Consider the following 16804-nt stretch of genomic DNA (forward strand, 5'->3'; position numbering starts at 1 on the left):
CTCTGCCTCAATCCGTTCCTCTCCCTCAGCCTCCTACCACTTCTCGAGGCCCGAGAAGCCTCAAGAACAGCCCTCCACGATGGAATCCTTCCTGGGGAGCAAAGCCTTGGACAATCTGATCTGTCCTGAAGGACTCAAGGAGCTGCAGACTTTCCACATGCCTCCGCCGGCCTGAGTGCCCTGCCCTTCAGATCCCAATGGGGCCAGCGCCTGGTGGCGCCTGTGCTCTGGGAGGGTGGGCAGATGTCCCAGGGCTGCATGCACGCACCGCAGCAGAGCAGCAGCCTTGGCCCTAGGGTGACATCTCCCCCGAGGGCCGCCCATTAACCTTACCTTCATGGCACCGCTGCTCTGGAGCTCGCCTTTGGGATGGATCAGTTCATCCAAGCCATGCTTTGCTCCCTGCAAAGGGCTCTGTCATGAAGGGCTGTGTGCCCAGACCAGGCGCTTTCTCTTGGGCCTCCTGCCTTGCATGGGGCAGCGGGATGAGGAAGTGTGTGGCCGGGAAGGCTGCCTGCAGTTCTTGCAGCCAAAACCAGGATGTCTGCGAACCTGCAAGTATGTATGAGGTCTTCTGCCTTGAGCAGAAGGTTGAACTATAAGACCTCCAAGGTGTCACTGCGTTATTTTATTTACCAGCTGAGCTCATTATTTCTGGACTGTCAGACTCTCCGTAGCTTTGCCAACTTCTTATCAGTAAGCTACGTGTTTCCGTATCCACCCACATTCCTTCACTTACTTTCACTCTCTCTTTCCTTTGTTCTCTTGCCAGCAAGGTCCGGCTGATATAGCCGGCCCGAATTACTTTCAAAAATGTAACAATTAACTTTTCTTAGTTAGTGAGGTGTTTTATTTTCTTTATAACAAATAAATGAGTTTTATTAGAAACCTTTCTCGCGTTTCTTTTCAGAATATTGAAAACAAGGATAAGCCTCGATTCATCTACTCTAAACCAGGGTAATTAGTCCCAGAGCCAAACATGGGATTAATAAATGCCCTGACACAAGGTACCTTCTTCTAGCCTTGGGGGTGCATTTTTGGAGAAGTATCAAGAGAAATGCCAAAAGGGCAATCATTTTGGGATTAAATTCCAAATGAAATTGGGTCTTCAGGGTAAGGAGACATGAAGAACTTTCAACTGCAGTTTTCTAAAAATCTTATTAAAATGAATGTCTAGAGGCAGCTCTTTAACTCATTAGTCCAGAGGGAGCAAAAGAGATAGGGTCCCAATGAGGGTCTTAGCTATTTAGCTCAGGAATAACAGAATAACAGACTTGAAAGGGACTTTGGAGGTCTTCTAGTCCAACCCCCTGCTCAGGCAGGAAAACTGAGTTTGCCAAACTGAGTAGAGGGCCTGGGAAAGGTGTCAGAATAACAGACACTTAGAAGGGACCTGGGGGGGGGGGGCGAACCCTATACCATTTCAGAGAAATGGCTGTCCAGACTTTTCTTAAAAACTTCCTGTGATTGAGCACCCAGAACTTCTGGAGACAAGCAGTTCCACTGTCAGGAAGTTTCTCCTTAGTTTTAGGTCGCTTCTCTCTTTGTTCAGTTTCCATCCATTGCTTCTTGTTTTGCCTTCTGCTTGTTTGGAAAATACACTGGCCCCCCCTTCTTTGTGGCAGCCCCTTAAAAACCTGTTGCCTATCACACTCTTGGGCAAAACATATAAGCCATTTCCTCTTTTCAGTGGTCCATGAAAGTACATCTATAGTATGTAGATGCAGATAATAAAGTCGAAAAAAGGTGAACAACATTTTTACAGAACTAGATACTCTCAGCTCTGCTTCTCGCACGAATCTAACACAGCAGGAAAATACAGCAGGACACATTTAGTTGAGTTGAAATCCTGGTTTAATGCCGTCAATGTCTCCAAGAGCACGCTGAGCTCGAGCGTTTCAAAGTTGGCGCTACGAGCGTTCGCCTTGTAGCGCCCTTTATTGTGTGTTGCCCCACCCCACTTCATTAGCCGGGCGGCCGCCCGTCAGCTGGGGAGCATTGAGTTCGGCGCCGCCCCTTGCAGCATCAGCGTCTCGGCATCTCGGCGTCTCGACGTTCCCCTCCATTTGCATGGTTGTCATCACTTCACGTAAACCCCAGTTCCTTTCCCCGACGTTTCCCGCCACCGAAGCCGGCCGCCTAAACCCTAGTGCTCCCACCACCGATTTCATGATGAGGTGCTGGCCCTAGCTCGTTCACGTTGGTTCATATCCTTTCTCATTTTTTATCCCTGCCTTCGCTTGGCAGGGTAGTGTGCTCTCCCGTTTCTCCTCCCCGCCTTTGCATTGTCGAGCAGGGCAGTGGGCTCGACAGATACGCTGAGGCTGGGTGTGACAAGGAATGGCTGGGAGGGGAGGGGCCAGGCGAGGCACCCCTTGACGTGAGTGACATTGAGTTGGCCATGCCCACCCAGTCACATGCCCACCCAGCCATGCCCACCCAGTCACATGACCACCCGGCCACGCCAACCCAGTCACATGACCACCTAGCCACACCCACCCAGTCACATGACCACCTAGCCACGCCCACAGAACCTGTTGTTAAATTATTTGAATCCCACCACTGAGTAAGACCAGAGCCTGGATAGCTCTGCAGACTAAGCACTGTAATTTAACACCAGCTGTCTGCAATTAAAGTAAGTTCGAATCTTGCCAGGCTCAAGGTTGACTCAGCCTTCCATCCTTTCTAAGGTAGGTAAATTGAGGACCCAGTTTGTCGGGGCAATAAGCTGACTTTGTATAAAATATACAAAAGTATGAAGGCTATTGCTTAATGCACTGTAAACCGCCCTGAGTCTCCGGAGAAGGGCGGCATATAAATCAAATTAAAAAAAAAAAAAAAAGAGGTGGCATTCAGCCGGTTTGCACCGGTTCACGTGAACCGTTGGTGGAAATTTGGCCATGGTCACCGAACCGGTAGTGATGGCCAGCTGGCCATGCCCCTGAACTGGTCCCTCAGTCGCTGCTCTCTTGCCCGCCTGCCCACATGACGCTCGCTCTGCCCTGCCTGCCTGTCTGACGCTTGCTCGCTCCACCTGCCCACCCGACACTCACTGGCTCGCTCGATGCTGCCCCACCCATCTGAGCCCTATATATATACTGTCGCTTAACCATGCGGCCCACCTACTCGCCTTGTGACTCACCCACATGACCACCTGACCTCCGTCTGTGGCTTGCTGACTTCCCTTCCGTGGTGCCTGCACCCTAATGGAACTGCCTCCTCCTGCCTAAAGGTAAGCACTCGCTGTCTTAAGCCTACCCCACCGCCCCCCGGGCTCGCGTCAGTTGCAAAGCCCGCTGACGGCTTTGCTTCTCTCCCCCCATCCCCAGCCTCGCATACCTTGCAAGGCCCTCCAGAGCTCTCTGGCAGTCTTTGCTTCCCACCCCCACCCCCAATCCCCAGCCTCATGTACCTTGCAAAGTCTGCCAGCATGCTCGCGTACCTTGCAAAGGCTGCCAGAGCTCACCTGTCTCCTGCCCCCACCCCTCCAATCCCTGGCCTCATGTACCTTGCAAGGCCTGCCTCAACTCCATCTCAGGCAGGCCTAGCTAACTGGGTTGTCCCTCCAGCCTCCAGTTTACCTTCAGCCAAATCCCGAGCTGCTGGTCTGGTCATTTGCCTGGCTGGAAGTGGAAGACATCCATCTCATCAGTGAGCAACTGATTCTGCCTGCTGGTAAGTGGCTGGTTTTTTTTCTTTATGCTTTTTTAAAAAATGACTGTAATGTTTTTTTAAAGAAATTTTATTTTTTTTTAGGAAATTTTTTTTAGGAAATTTACTTGTTTTTAGGAAAAGTTTTATTTGTGACTCAATAGCTTGCTTGTAAATGTGCAGCTTTGTGCAAGGTATGTGAGATTTTGTGTATCTGTAGTGATAACTGGTTTTTGAGGTTGTGTAATTTTTGTGAGGTGGTTGCTTCTTGCAGCAATCACCTTTTATGTGACTCCATGGCTGCTTTCATATGTTCAGCTCAGTGCAGGTTTTTGAGCTCCTGGAGCTTGATGGGTTTTGATGGGTTTCTGATTGCCCTGGTTTTGTTTTCCTGTTTTCCTGGGTTAATCTTGGTCCCAGGTCTTTTGTCTTTCCTATCCTGGGGGTTAATTCTGCCATGAAAGAGGAAAAGGGGAGTTATTTTTAGCCTGATTCCCCTTATCTTAATGGCTGTACTTAAGTGTTCCTTTCAGCTTGTGCTTTTGCCTGGGGTTTTCATAACATAAAGGGGGAAGGGCTGGCCTGGCTTGAGTTTCTTGGCACTGTTTTCTGAGGTTTCTGGTGCTGTGAGGTTTCTTTCTTTTTTTTTTTTTTATTTGATTTATATGCCGCCCTTCTCCGGAGACTCAGGGCGGCTTACAATGCGTTAAGCAATAGCCTTCATACTTTGTATATTTATACAAAGTCAGCTTATTGCCCCCACAAACTGGGTCCTCATTTAACCTACCTTAGAAAGGATGGAAGGCTGAGTCAACCTTGAGCCTGGTAAGATTCGAACCTGCAGTAATTTCAGGCAGCTGTGTTAATAACAGGGTGCTTTAAACCACTGTACTACCAAGGTTCTTGCACTGTCCTTCATGCTAATACTTCCCACAATGCCTTGATGGTTTTTATTCCAGTGGCTTTGTCTTTCCTGTCCTTAGGGCAGTGGTGGGATTCAACTGGTTCGCACCACTTTGGCTGAACCGGTTGTTAAATTGCTGGCTGGCCCCACCCCTCCCCTTCCCACCCCTTCCAGAAGTCACCCTGCAGCCCGTTTTTGCTCCCAGGAGGCTGCAGAGAGGCTTACTAGGCCCAAAACAAGGTGCAGGGGGCCGGCACCCCCCCCCCCGTGACTCATTTTTTGCTCCCAGGGGGGTGCAGGTGGCCAAGTGCTGCCTGTCATACCCCCTGGCCAGACCCCACCATGGCCACACCCAGCCAGCCGGTCATTAGGGCAGAGAACTGGTTGTTAAATTATTTGAAACCCACCACTGTCTTAGGGTTAGGGAAAAAAATGGTTTTATCTGCAGTCCTTTGAGGGAAAATTGTTGCTATTCTTTTGGTGTTTTCCTGGCACTGTCCTTGTTTTGTGGGGTGGTGGTGGTGTAATGTCCCACAGTTATCTACACATTAATACTGATTAAATACTAATAATATTTGCTTATCCATTTTAGTGAACTTTCCTTATATAATTGGTGTTTTCTTTCATACTTTTAGATTTCTAACTTCTGTTTCTGTTAGTTACCCATTGATAAAACAAATCCCACGTTAAAAAGTATTTGAAGCCTTCTCCTTGATTTTAATTGTTAATTTATTCATTTCTGCACATTCTAATATTTTTTTATTCATTTTCATATCTTTGTTTTTCCACTGTTGTGCAAACACAATTCTAGCAGCTGTTAACATGTATAAAATTAAATATGTATTCCCTTTGACATACCCAACAAAATATTTCTGGTTCTAAATCCATATGTTGTTTTACCATTGTTTCTAAGCATGACACCACTAACTCTTGAATAGCTACTTGTACTGACCTAAGTACTGGACCTAATTCATATATTCCTGTTTTTTGAACTGAGGAATAAATTTCAGAAAAAGAATTCAGTATTGCTCTGTGAATCTACCTGTGAAATTCATTCTTCTTGATCTAACTTCTTAGATGGAAAACTTTATCTTTCCTGTTTGTTGGGGGACATCCTGAAAAGATTGTACATTGTTGGGTGAAAAAAGAGATCCCTTCAGTTACCTGTAGTCCTCAGCTTACAACCACAATCGAGTCCAAAGCACAATATTGTTTTATTTCTTTTGCATTAGCGGTAGCCTTCAACAGGATGAAGAGCCAACAGAGTATGACCGCTTTCCTCAACAAGAAACCAAGAGTGGAACAATCCGATACAACAGCTGATCCAAAACCATCACAAGCACCACAAGCACCACCACTTCCACCACTTGAAGTTGGAGAAAGCAGCAAGTCCCTCTCCGACATTGACAATAATCTTCCCAGCTGCTGGACAGCGCTCCAATATAGCAACTTTCAAGAGAAGTACGATGGATTGGAAGTTTTAGATAAAAAATTAGGATGCAAGTACTGCGCAAAACATGACTTCACAGTAGAGAAAGGCATTCATGTTTCCAAAGAATGGAAACATTTCAAAATTGAGGCAGCAGGGAAAACTAAAGAAGTCCAGCAAGCTTCTCTTAGGAAGAAAATGAAAGAACATTTTGCATCAAAAGCGCACATCATCTGCAGAGACAACATAAAACAAGGGGAGCAGGATGTTCTACCAAAAGCAGTAGATAAGGTATCTGAAAACCATTCATCTACTACTTCTAGAGTATTTGTTACAGTTTACAGTCTGGCCCACAGATGTAAACCATTTTTCAGACATAGAAGGAACGGTAGAAATGCAAACTAAAAATGGATTAGATCTGGGAGTAGGATTGCATTCATGGTCAACTGCAGTGAAAATAGTTGCTTTCATTGCAAACAAAATTAAAACCGAAATAGCATTTAATAGCATTATTGGGCAGAATCTAAAACTATGTTTGATAATTGATGAAGCCTCAACGCTATCATGCAAACCAGTTGTGATAGTTTTTGTAAAAGTTGAGGATTCAGATAACCCAACAACAGTTTTTGTTGAGCTTGTGGAATTGGAAACAAGATGCAGAGACAATATGTTCTTCAGTGATGGGAAGTTTACATAAAGTTGGGTTTACTATGGAATATCTGCAAAAACATTTAATAGCATTTTGCTCTGATGGTGCCAGCATTATGCTTGGAAGAAAATCTGGAGTGAGCACTAGAATAGCAAAAGACTTCCCAAACATCGTAATATGGCACTGCTTGAACCATCGCCTCTAACTTGTTCTAGATGACTCCATAAAGGACATCAAGCAACTGAACCATTTCAAAATATTTATTGACAAGATACACACCACTTTTCATAAATCCTGTAAGAGCCAGACAGAACTTTTCCAAATCTCTGAACAACTGGGCATTGAAATCGTAAAGATTGGTAGAGTTTTGGGACCAAGATGGGCTGCCTATAGTTTAAGGTCAACCATAGCTGTGTGGCGTGCTTATCCAGTGCTACATTGTTTTTTTCATGGAAATGAAAAATACCCAGGTATGGCTGCCCACCTTGAAAATATAAATTTTTTGACTGATTTGGCCTTGATGATTGATATTCTGAATGAGATTTCTCTTCTGTCAAATGCACTGCAAGGAAGAAATACAGACATCATAAAGGCCAAAAAATTTGTGCTGAGATCAATTAAAGCATTTGAAATGCTTAGACAGGGAAAGGATCCATATGAAAAAAAGGTTGACGGAATGATTACTTCAGAAGCCTGCAAAAATATAAAATTTGTTCAAAATCATCGATTTGTTGGACTTCCTCAGGAAAAACTTTTGGAAAGCATCATAACAAATATAAAGAAAAGACTGATGGATTGTGAACATCTAAAAACAGGTAGCCAATTGCAAGACTCGAATAAATTACGATTTCTCACTTTTTTGGAGCCAGATTACTGGAATATTGGAGATGTAGTCATTCCATGGCCAGAAGCTGAAGAACAATTGCTTGAATTTGGTGAAATTTTTAATTATGAAATTAATATGAACGATTACAGAGATTTCGTAGAAAATGTATTAAAAGGTTCAAAGAACTATGCAATTCCTAACAGTATTAAATAAGCTAAAGATATTGTCAGAACAATTGCTGTGAGTTCAGCAGAGGTGGAAAGGGGTTTTTCAAAAATGAACCTCATATGTTCAGAACAAAGAACTCTCCTAACTATTCCCAACATAAGCAATCTGATGACAATTAGTGTGATTGGTCTACCTGTACCAAAATGGGACCCTATTCCTTCCGTCAGAAATTGGATAAGAGCACAACATCACACAGCCGATGATCCGAGAGTCAAGAGCAAAAAAATTGCAATTGAGGAGACTGCCAATGAAATAATGATGTGGAAACATCTTAAAGCTAAAGACAAGTAACACAAGTAAATACTTGTGTGTAGCTCTTTCAGTGTGTTATTCTTATGTAAGGTGTAAGTGAATGAAATTAAAACTTCCTTTCTGTATTTCTTCTTTGTGCAGGTCATTCATTAGAGCAAGGTGGTCAGTGACATTGAAGACAGGCAACACTGTCATCGTTCTTCTGTAAGTACTTGTGTACCTCTTTTATTATTTTGTGTACTTATTTTATTATTATGTAAATAGTAAGTGCATGAAATAATAAACTACCTTTTTGTATATCTTCTTTTTTTAGATCATTCATTAGGGCAAAGAAGTCAATTTAATTTAATTTAATTTAATTTAATATTTAAATTTATATACCGCCCTTCTCCCGAAGGACTCAGGGCAGTGAATAGCCAGAAGTAAAAAACATCAAATACAAAATTTAAAAACAATTTAAAAATAAATTAAACATTTTGGCCAGGCAGTTAAAATCCCCCATTAAAAATCCAAATTAAAATACACAATTGGAGAGATTAGGCCAGCCCGACTTGATGAAACAAAAAGGTTTTGAGGGCCTGACGGAAAGTACGTAAGTCTGGAATCGTCCGTATCTCCGGGGGGAGCTCGTTCCAGAGGGCAGGTGCTCCCACAGAGAAAGCTCTTCCCCTGGGGGCCACCAGTCAGCATTGTTTGGCCGACGGCACCCGGAGGAGCCCCTCTCTGTGGGAGTGTACTGGCCGGTGGGAGGCTCTCGGTGACAGAAGGCGGTCCCATAAATATCCAGGCCCTAAGCCATGGAGCGCTCTAAAGGTGGTCACCAACACCTTGAATCGCACCCGGAGGACCACTGGGAGCCAGTGCACCTCACGCAGGAGGGGTGTCACATGGGAGGGCCCCATCGCTCCCATAATCCCCCGCACGGCCGCATTCTGCACCAGTTGGAGCCTCCGGGTGCTCTTCAAGGGGAGCCCCATGTAGAGAGCGTTACAGTAGTCCAGGCGGGAAGTGACGAGGGCATGAGTGACCATGCGTAAGGAGTCCCGATCCAGAAAGGGACGCAACTGGTGAATCAGGCAAACCTGATAAAAAGCCCCCCTGGCCACGGCCATCACATGCTCTTCTAAAGACAGCCATGCATCCAGGAGGACACCCAACTTGCGAGCCCTCTCTGTGGGGGCCAACGACTCACCCCCAATAGTCAGAGATGGCACCAACTGACTATATCGGGACGCCGGGAGCCACAGCCACTTGGTCTTGGATGGGTTGAGCTTGAGCCTGTTTCTCCCCATCCAGATCCGTACGGCCTCCAGACACTGGGACATCACATCAAGGGCATCATTGGGGTGGTCCAGGGTGGAGATGTACAGCTGAGTGTCATCAGTGTACTGATGGTACTTCACCCCGAAACCATGGATGATCTCACCCAGTGGCTTCACATAAATGTTGAACAGAAGGGGCGAAAGGACCGACCCCTTCGGAACCCCACAGACAAGGCGCCTCGGGGTCGACCTCTGCCCCCCTGCCAACACTGATTGCAACCGGTCAGAGAGATAGGAAGAGAACCACCGTAGGACGGTGCCCCCCACCCCCAACCCCTCCAACCGGCGCAGCATGATACCATGGTCGATGGTATCAAAAGCCGTTGAGAGATCTAACAGGACTAGGATAGAGGAACAACCCCTATCCCGAGCCATCCAGAGATCATCCACCAACACGACCAATGCCATTTCCGTGCTGTGCCCAGGCCTGAAGCCGGACTGGAGCAGATCTAGATAGACAGCTTCATCCAGGTACCGAGGAAGCTGTCGCGCCACCACACTCTCAACAACCTTCGCCACAAAGCGAAGGTTGGAGACCGGACAGTAGTTAGCCAAAACAGCCGGATCCAGAGAGGGCTTCTTGAGGAGGGGCCTCACCACCGCCTCTTTCAAGGCGGATGGCAAGACACCCTCACTCAAAGAAGCGTTAATCATCCCCTGGAGCCAGCCTCGCGTAACCTCCCGGGAGGTCAGCACCAACCAGGAGGGACACGGGTCCAATAAACATGTGGTCCCATTCAGCCGTCCCAGTATCCTGTCCACGTCCTCGGGAGCGACAGGGTCGATCTCTTCCCAAATGACATTCTCAAGACCGGCCTCCATCATCCCATCTGTACCCACCCAGTCAGAGACCAAGCCTTCCTGAATCTGAGTGATTTTATCGTGCACATACTGAACAAAATCCTCAGCCCGACCCTGCAAGGGATCCTCCCGCGTTCCCAGATGGAGGAGGGAGCGGGTCACCCTAAACAGAGCGGCTGGGCAGTTATTTGCAGATGCGATAAGAGCAGAAAAATAATTACATTTTGCCGCTTTTATCGCCACTAGGTAGGTCTTAATATGACCGGTCAGATTCGGAATGGCTAGACCTCCAACTGCTCTCCAGGCGTCTTTTCCAGCGCTTCATCTCCCTCAGCTCCTCGGAGAACCAAGGAGCCAGGTAAACTCGGCGACGGGTCAGAGGCCGCAAAGGCACGACTCGGTACAAAGCGTCAGTGGCTGCCCTATCCCAGGCGGCCACCAGCTCTTCAGCCGAGCCGTGAGTCAGAGCCTCAGGGAATTGCCCAAGCTCCATCTGGAACCTATCAGAGTCCATCAGGTGCCTGGGGCGGAACCATCTAGGCTGTTCCGCCTCCCTGCGGCGGGGTGTGGCGGTTAATAATAATTATTATTATTATTATTATTATTATTATTATTATTATTATTATTATTATTTTATTTCTATACCGCCCCTCTCCCGAAGGACTCGGGGCAGTGTACAGCCTATTAAAACAAAAAATATACAAATATCAAAATTTAAAATTATTAAAAATATTACACAATTTCGGCCCGGATTAAAAACCCCAATTTAAAACTCTCAATTCAAAATAATTACATAGTTAGCCCTGCCTGTCGAAACAGTAGGGTCTTAAGGGCACAGCGAAACACACGGAGGTCGGAGATCTTGTGTATTTCCAGGGGCAGTTCATTCCAAAGGGCAGGAGCTCCCACAGAGAAGGCTCTCCCCCTGGGTGTCGCCAGCCGACATTGCTTGGCCGATGGCACCCTGAGGAGTCCCTCTCTGTGTGAGTGGACTGGCCGGTGGGAGGCTATTGGTGGCAGAAGTCGGTCTCGCAAGTACCCAGGTCCTAAGCCATGGAGTGCTTTAAAGGTGATAACCAACACCTTGAATCGCACCCGGAAGACCACTGGGAGCCAGTGCAGCTCGCGCAGGAGAGGTGTCACATGGGCACAACGAGTCGTGCCCATAACCACCCGCATTCTGGACCAGTTGGAGCCTCCGAGTGCTCTTCAAGGGGAGCCCCATGTAGAGAGCATTACAATAGTCCAGTCGTGAGGTGACAAGGGCATGAGTGACCATGTGCAAGGCATCCCAATCCAGAAAGGGCCGCAACTGGCATACCAGGCGAACCTGATAAAAAGCCCCCCTGGCCACGGCCGTCATATGCTCTTCTAAAGACAGCCGTGCATCCAGGAGGACACCCAGATTGCGAGCCCTCTCTGTGGGGGGCAAAGATTCACCCCCAATGGTCAGCTATGGCACCAGCTGACTATACCGGGACGCCGGGAGCCACAGCCACTCGGTCTTGGAAGGGTTGAGCCTGAGCCTATTTCTCCCCATCCAGACCCACACGGCCTCCAGGCAGCGGGACATCACATCAAGGGCATCATTGGGGTAGTCTGGGGTGGAGATGTACAGCTGGGTGTCATCAGCGTACTGATGGACTCTCACCCTAAAACCATGGATGATCTCACCCAGCGGCTTCACATAAATGTTGAACAGAAGGGGCGAGAGGACCGACCCTTGCGGCACTCCCCAAGCGAGGCTCCTCGAGGTCGACCTTTGCCCCCCTGCCAACACAAACTGCGAACGGTCAGAGAGGAAGGAGGAGAACCACTGCAGCATGGTGCCTCCTATTCCTAACCCCCTCAACCGCTGTAGCATAATACCATGGTCGATGGTATCAAAAGCCGCTGAGAGCTCTAATAGGACTAGGACAGAGGAGCAACCCCTGTCCCGAGCCCTCCAGAGATCATCCACCAATGCGACCAATGCCGTTTCTGTGCTGTACCCCTGCCTGAAGCCCGACTGGTACGGGTCTAGATAGACAGCTTCATCCAGGTGCTGGGGAAGCTGTCGTGCCACCACACTCTCAACAACCTTTGCCACAAAACGAAGGTTGGAGACCAGACGGTAGTTTGCTAGTACAGCCGGGTCCAGGGAGGGCTTCTTGAGGAGGGGCCTCACCACTGCCTCTTTCAAGGCGGCAGGAAAGGCACCCTCACTCAAAGAAGCTGTCATAGTAAATGTCTAACAGTACCATCTCCCTGGCCACCTGGTCCTGCAAGGGTTAACTGACCACATATCCCTTTTTTTTTTTTTTTTAATTTGATTTATATGCCGCCCTTCTCCGAAGACTCAGGGCGGCTTACAATGTGCTCAGCAATAGCCTTCATCCTTTTTGTATATTTATACAAAGTCAGCTTATTGCCCCCACAAACTGGGTCCTCATTTCACCTACCTTAGAAAGGATGGAAGGCTGAGTCAACCTTGAGCCTTGGCGAGATTCGAACCCTGCAGTAATTGCAGGCAGCTGGTCTTAAGCAGCTTAATAACAGGGTGCTTTAAACCCTTGTACTACCAAGGCTCTGTAACCCCTGTAACCACTCCTTACCTCCTAGCCCCTCCTCCTGGGTATAATAGCTCCAACCATGAGGTTCCCCTTCAGATCCAGATGTATACCTGAAAGAAAGGTTCAAGGTCAGTGACCTCCAGTACCACTGGGCCTAGGATCCGCCTAGGCCTGCAATAAAGATACTGATTAAAGGATTGAAATTTGTCTTTGAGTTATTGGGCTAGATCCATCATTCCACAATATGGTAGCAGAGGATGGTTGCCCATAACTCCAAATGATGACTGATCCCAGCACCTACACTGAAGAAGCAAACAGAGTACAGACCAGGGCACTCACCAAGAAGATGGCTGAGATGCTTGCATCCAAGGGCACCACCATGGAGGAGGCAGAAGCTGGGAGCGAGCAGAACTCCAGCCTGGACTCACATTCAGACGAAGAGGGGTCATCCAAAAGGACCACCGCCCTGGAAGAAGACACAACACAAAAAATGAATAAATTTAAACTCTCCATCCTGAAACTGATGGAGGCAAGCAGCGACAAGGAAAACCTCATCGCGGACCTTCAAAGCCTCTTCGAGCAGCAAGAAGCAGCGATTGAGGCCCCAAAGACCACCGAGGGAGAAAAGCAACCAGAAAAGGGTAGGCCACCCCAACCCGATGACCCCGAGCTGGCCGAATCCATTTTCGTGCCCTCTTCCTGGCAGCCATCTTGGGACGAGCACCAGCCAATGGGAAGCCAGGATTTGAATCCCTTGGCGCAAAAATGCCCGAACCCCGAAACAGGCGAGGGGGACACAGAAAGCGACCACGAAGAACCCAACTCCGAAAGCGACCACGAAGAAACGACAATCACTAAGAAAAAATCACCTACCGATCTTGAATTGCAGAAGGCAATCGAGACCATCACCACTGCCCTCGGCTCCGCTTTCGAGCCCCCTGCAGCACTCAAAAAGCCAAAGAAAAATCTTGGAAGCCACAAGAAGGCCAGGACAACCAACGACGACCAGGCGACCGAGTCGCAGCCAACCAGAGACACTGCGCACACCAACAACCGGCGCCAGAAACCGACCACCTGCAGGAAGGATCGACCGCAGGACTCAAACTCACCACCCGCAACACCAACTACGCGAGACCCAAGGGAAAAGAGAAGAACCGGCTACTCACCCGCGCCATGACCTCAACCAGGCCAATCCACACGACCGGGGACCAGAGACCACGAGGGAGGATCCGCCGCCGCTGCTGCCATCACCGCCGAGCCGCTGGGTGCAGGGAATCCTCAACCTACGACCTCCGCTGCTGCTGCGCGGCCGACCCACAGAAGTCCTCGACTTACGACCGCGTCGCCTCCTCACCTTCTTCCCTTCTTCGCTGGGGATCCAGCCGTCCAGCAGTGGTGTCCGCCTTCGGGAGGAACCTCCGGACCCACCGGGGGTGGGTCCAGCCTCCCACCGACAGGCCTAGGCCTAGGCCTGGGAGCTCCAGCAGCAGGAACCTCACCCGATGGACTCCAGCGCGAAATGAGCTTCGCGCATGCCCAGTACCTGCCTGTAACAAAAGAAGCAAGTTACATAAATCCAAGCAAGTACAGAATGGCCACAGACATCCCAAAGCCTTATTGTGAGTTCAATCACACTATGGACCATGGACAGCTCCCCCCAGTAAGTAACCTTACTAACGTTTCTGGGGCAAATTATGCCAATTTGCCAAAGTTACAGTTAGATGGGGATAATATTATAGAATGGAGTCAGCAATTAAGAATTGCTCTCATGAGAGAGAATGCACTGTTCCTAGCTAACAGACCTCCCCAAAAGCCCTGGTCACTGGAAATTGATTGTATTCACCATAGGGCATTTTGTATTATGTTAACTACTATTCCTTCTGCCATGTATCCTACTATTGAAGATAACCTGACTGTTTATGAAATTGTACAAAAATTATGTCACGAGTGTTTCCAGGATTGCTGTGGCTATCTGCCTACTCACAAACAGTATGGTTTTTAATCAAGCCATCTGCTGTTGGCAATTACCTGCAAGCCTTCCCCGCCCTGGATAATTGCAGGTTAACTCCCTATATAAGCAAGGACCTTTCGCTTGCTACTTGGGCCTAGTCTTCTAGGCCTAAAAGCACAGCTCCTGAAGGAAGCTTGGTGCCATGCCGCAGATGGGAGAAGAATGCAGATAAGGACTCCAGATGTTACAGAGAGACTCCCACGGATGCTTGCCTTTTGCTGTTTTATAGCACGCAAGCTATCATCGGGACTGCTGTTGCTGGATCTTCTTCCTCCCACAAGCTTCAAGCAATGTTTGCTGTTTGAACTGATTTTATTTCAGGTAACTTTCAGCTGTGAAGCTCGTGCTGCTCCCACCATGATGGCCTTGATGATGTATCGACGCCGAAACTGCTTACCTTCATGCTAGCTTTATTCTTTTGTGAACTGTTTCGGTATTGTGGAGAGGGATCTAGGGAGATAGCCTTGCTTCACATACCCAGATAAGACTTTGTTTTTAATGTGTTTTCTTAAAGACATAGTGCTTTTTAAATGTTTTAAAGTAAATTATATTTTTACACAAGACGCCTCTGTCAGAATCATTTCAGTCTCAGTGTGTTTACTCATGAGCTGGTTCACGGTCCGGGGTACCCCTCAACCCCATTTCGTCACAGTTGGTAGCAGAGGATGGTTTAACGAACTTACGCTCATGTGGTAACGCGCTAGACTGAATGTCTGCAGTTGAATAGATGTTGACTAGGGCAGCAGCAGCAGCACAAAGTATGAAGTCACAAACTGGACTGTCTGGGGCTCAGGCCAAAAATGTTTTGGCTGAAAAACCCCAAACTCTAATTGATTTAGAGAATAGTGGAGCTGTAAGTTTTGGAGCAGAGGCCTCAACTTCTGAAGGGCCTAAGATAGTGAGTAAACCATCATCACCTAAAGAAGTAGAGACTGGAAGAACGCCACTTCAGGTCTTGAAAACAAATACAGAGGTGGATGATGAGTTTAGGAAGGCAATCCTTCAGTTTTTAGGTTTGCCCACAGTAAGTCAGAACCCAACTGCTGATTCTAGCGGATTATTAAAGAATCCAGCCGTGAAAGGAAAGAAGATCGAAGTCCTACAAAACACCGGATCGGTAAGAGACTTTCAATCTTTTCCTAAAACCCCCACCTCAGACCATAAGTGGAGAATGGGGGATAACAGACTGCCTGATTCAAATGTTCCTGCTTCTTTGTTAAACCAGCATGGCCAAGTTGATATTGCGCCACCTGCTGTTGAAGCCATCATAGATCAGGCCATAAAGACTTTAGCTCCCTTGATGACATCAGTGACTTCTGCTAAAAATTTAAGAGACTCTCGACTTCCGGCTGGTGACTTGAGGCGATAGGGTGTTGGGTGGGCGATCTCCGCTCCCTTTCACTCTTTATCACCGCGTTTTGGGGACCCCCTAGGGGCGCAGATCCCGGAGAGACCTGCGGACAAGAGAGAGAGCCGGGCGAGCGAGAGTGTGGGGCTCAACCACCTCCCGCTGGACTCGGCAGCTCTGTTGAACCAACGCGGCCAGCCGGCCCTTTAATGGCTGGCCTGAAGCCGCAATAGCCAGCAAAAAAGACGGGAGCTAAGAGGAAGATCTGAGGTGCCGTGCCAGATAGGTTACCACTTTTCCATACTTTGAAGCGTTTGGCGTGGAGAGAGAGGTCGGCGGAGCCGGGTGAGGAGTGCTCGATTGAGTGAGGCGGCGACGGAGAGTGGGAGTGGATCATATCGGCGGAGACCCGGCAAGCCGACCAGGAATACGCAGAGAGCAGTTTTTATTCGTATAAAGAGCTCTGGAGGTCGTGGTGAGAGGGAGAGGAGGGCGAGTGCTGATGCGGCTGGCGCTGTGAGTGGAAGCGGAGTGAAAAGTAAGCAAGCAAGAGATTGAGACTCTGATCCTCTGAATTTTTCTTATTCCTGTGAGTATTGCAAAGAAACAGGAAGTGCAACCATCATTGAGTTGAAGAAGGGAGTTAGCAGAAGATTGACAGGAGGACGATCTAGCAGCAGGATCCACCATAGAGAACTGCCGGAACGCATTGGAAGCAGGTGGAGAGGAGAGAGAAGAGGATTTATGACTTGGCTGACATTACTCTTATACAACTAAAGATATATATAATTGATGACATTCTGATTTCTATTTTTTATGTCCTTTGATTAA

At 47.9% G+C, this 16804-nt stretch overlaps 1 pseudogene; it reads left to right on the plus strand.

Annotated features, from left to right (window-relative positions):
* The first annotated feature begins 337 nt into the window (after positions 1-337).
* Positions 338-7978, plus strand: LOC139317726 (E3 SUMO-protein ligase KIAA1586-like; annotated as a pseudogene).
* Positions 7979-16804: the final 8826 nt, after the last annotated feature.

Source organism: Pituophis catenifer, unplaced genomic scaffold (genome assembly GCF_029215685.1).
Source record: "Pituophis catenifer annectens isolate HBS135680 unplaced genomic scaffold, rPitCat1.0.hap2 SCAF_5, whole genome shotgun sequence".
Taxonomy (NCBI): Eukaryota; Metazoa; Chordata; class Lepidosauria; order Squamata; family Colubridae; genus Pituophis; species Pituophis catenifer.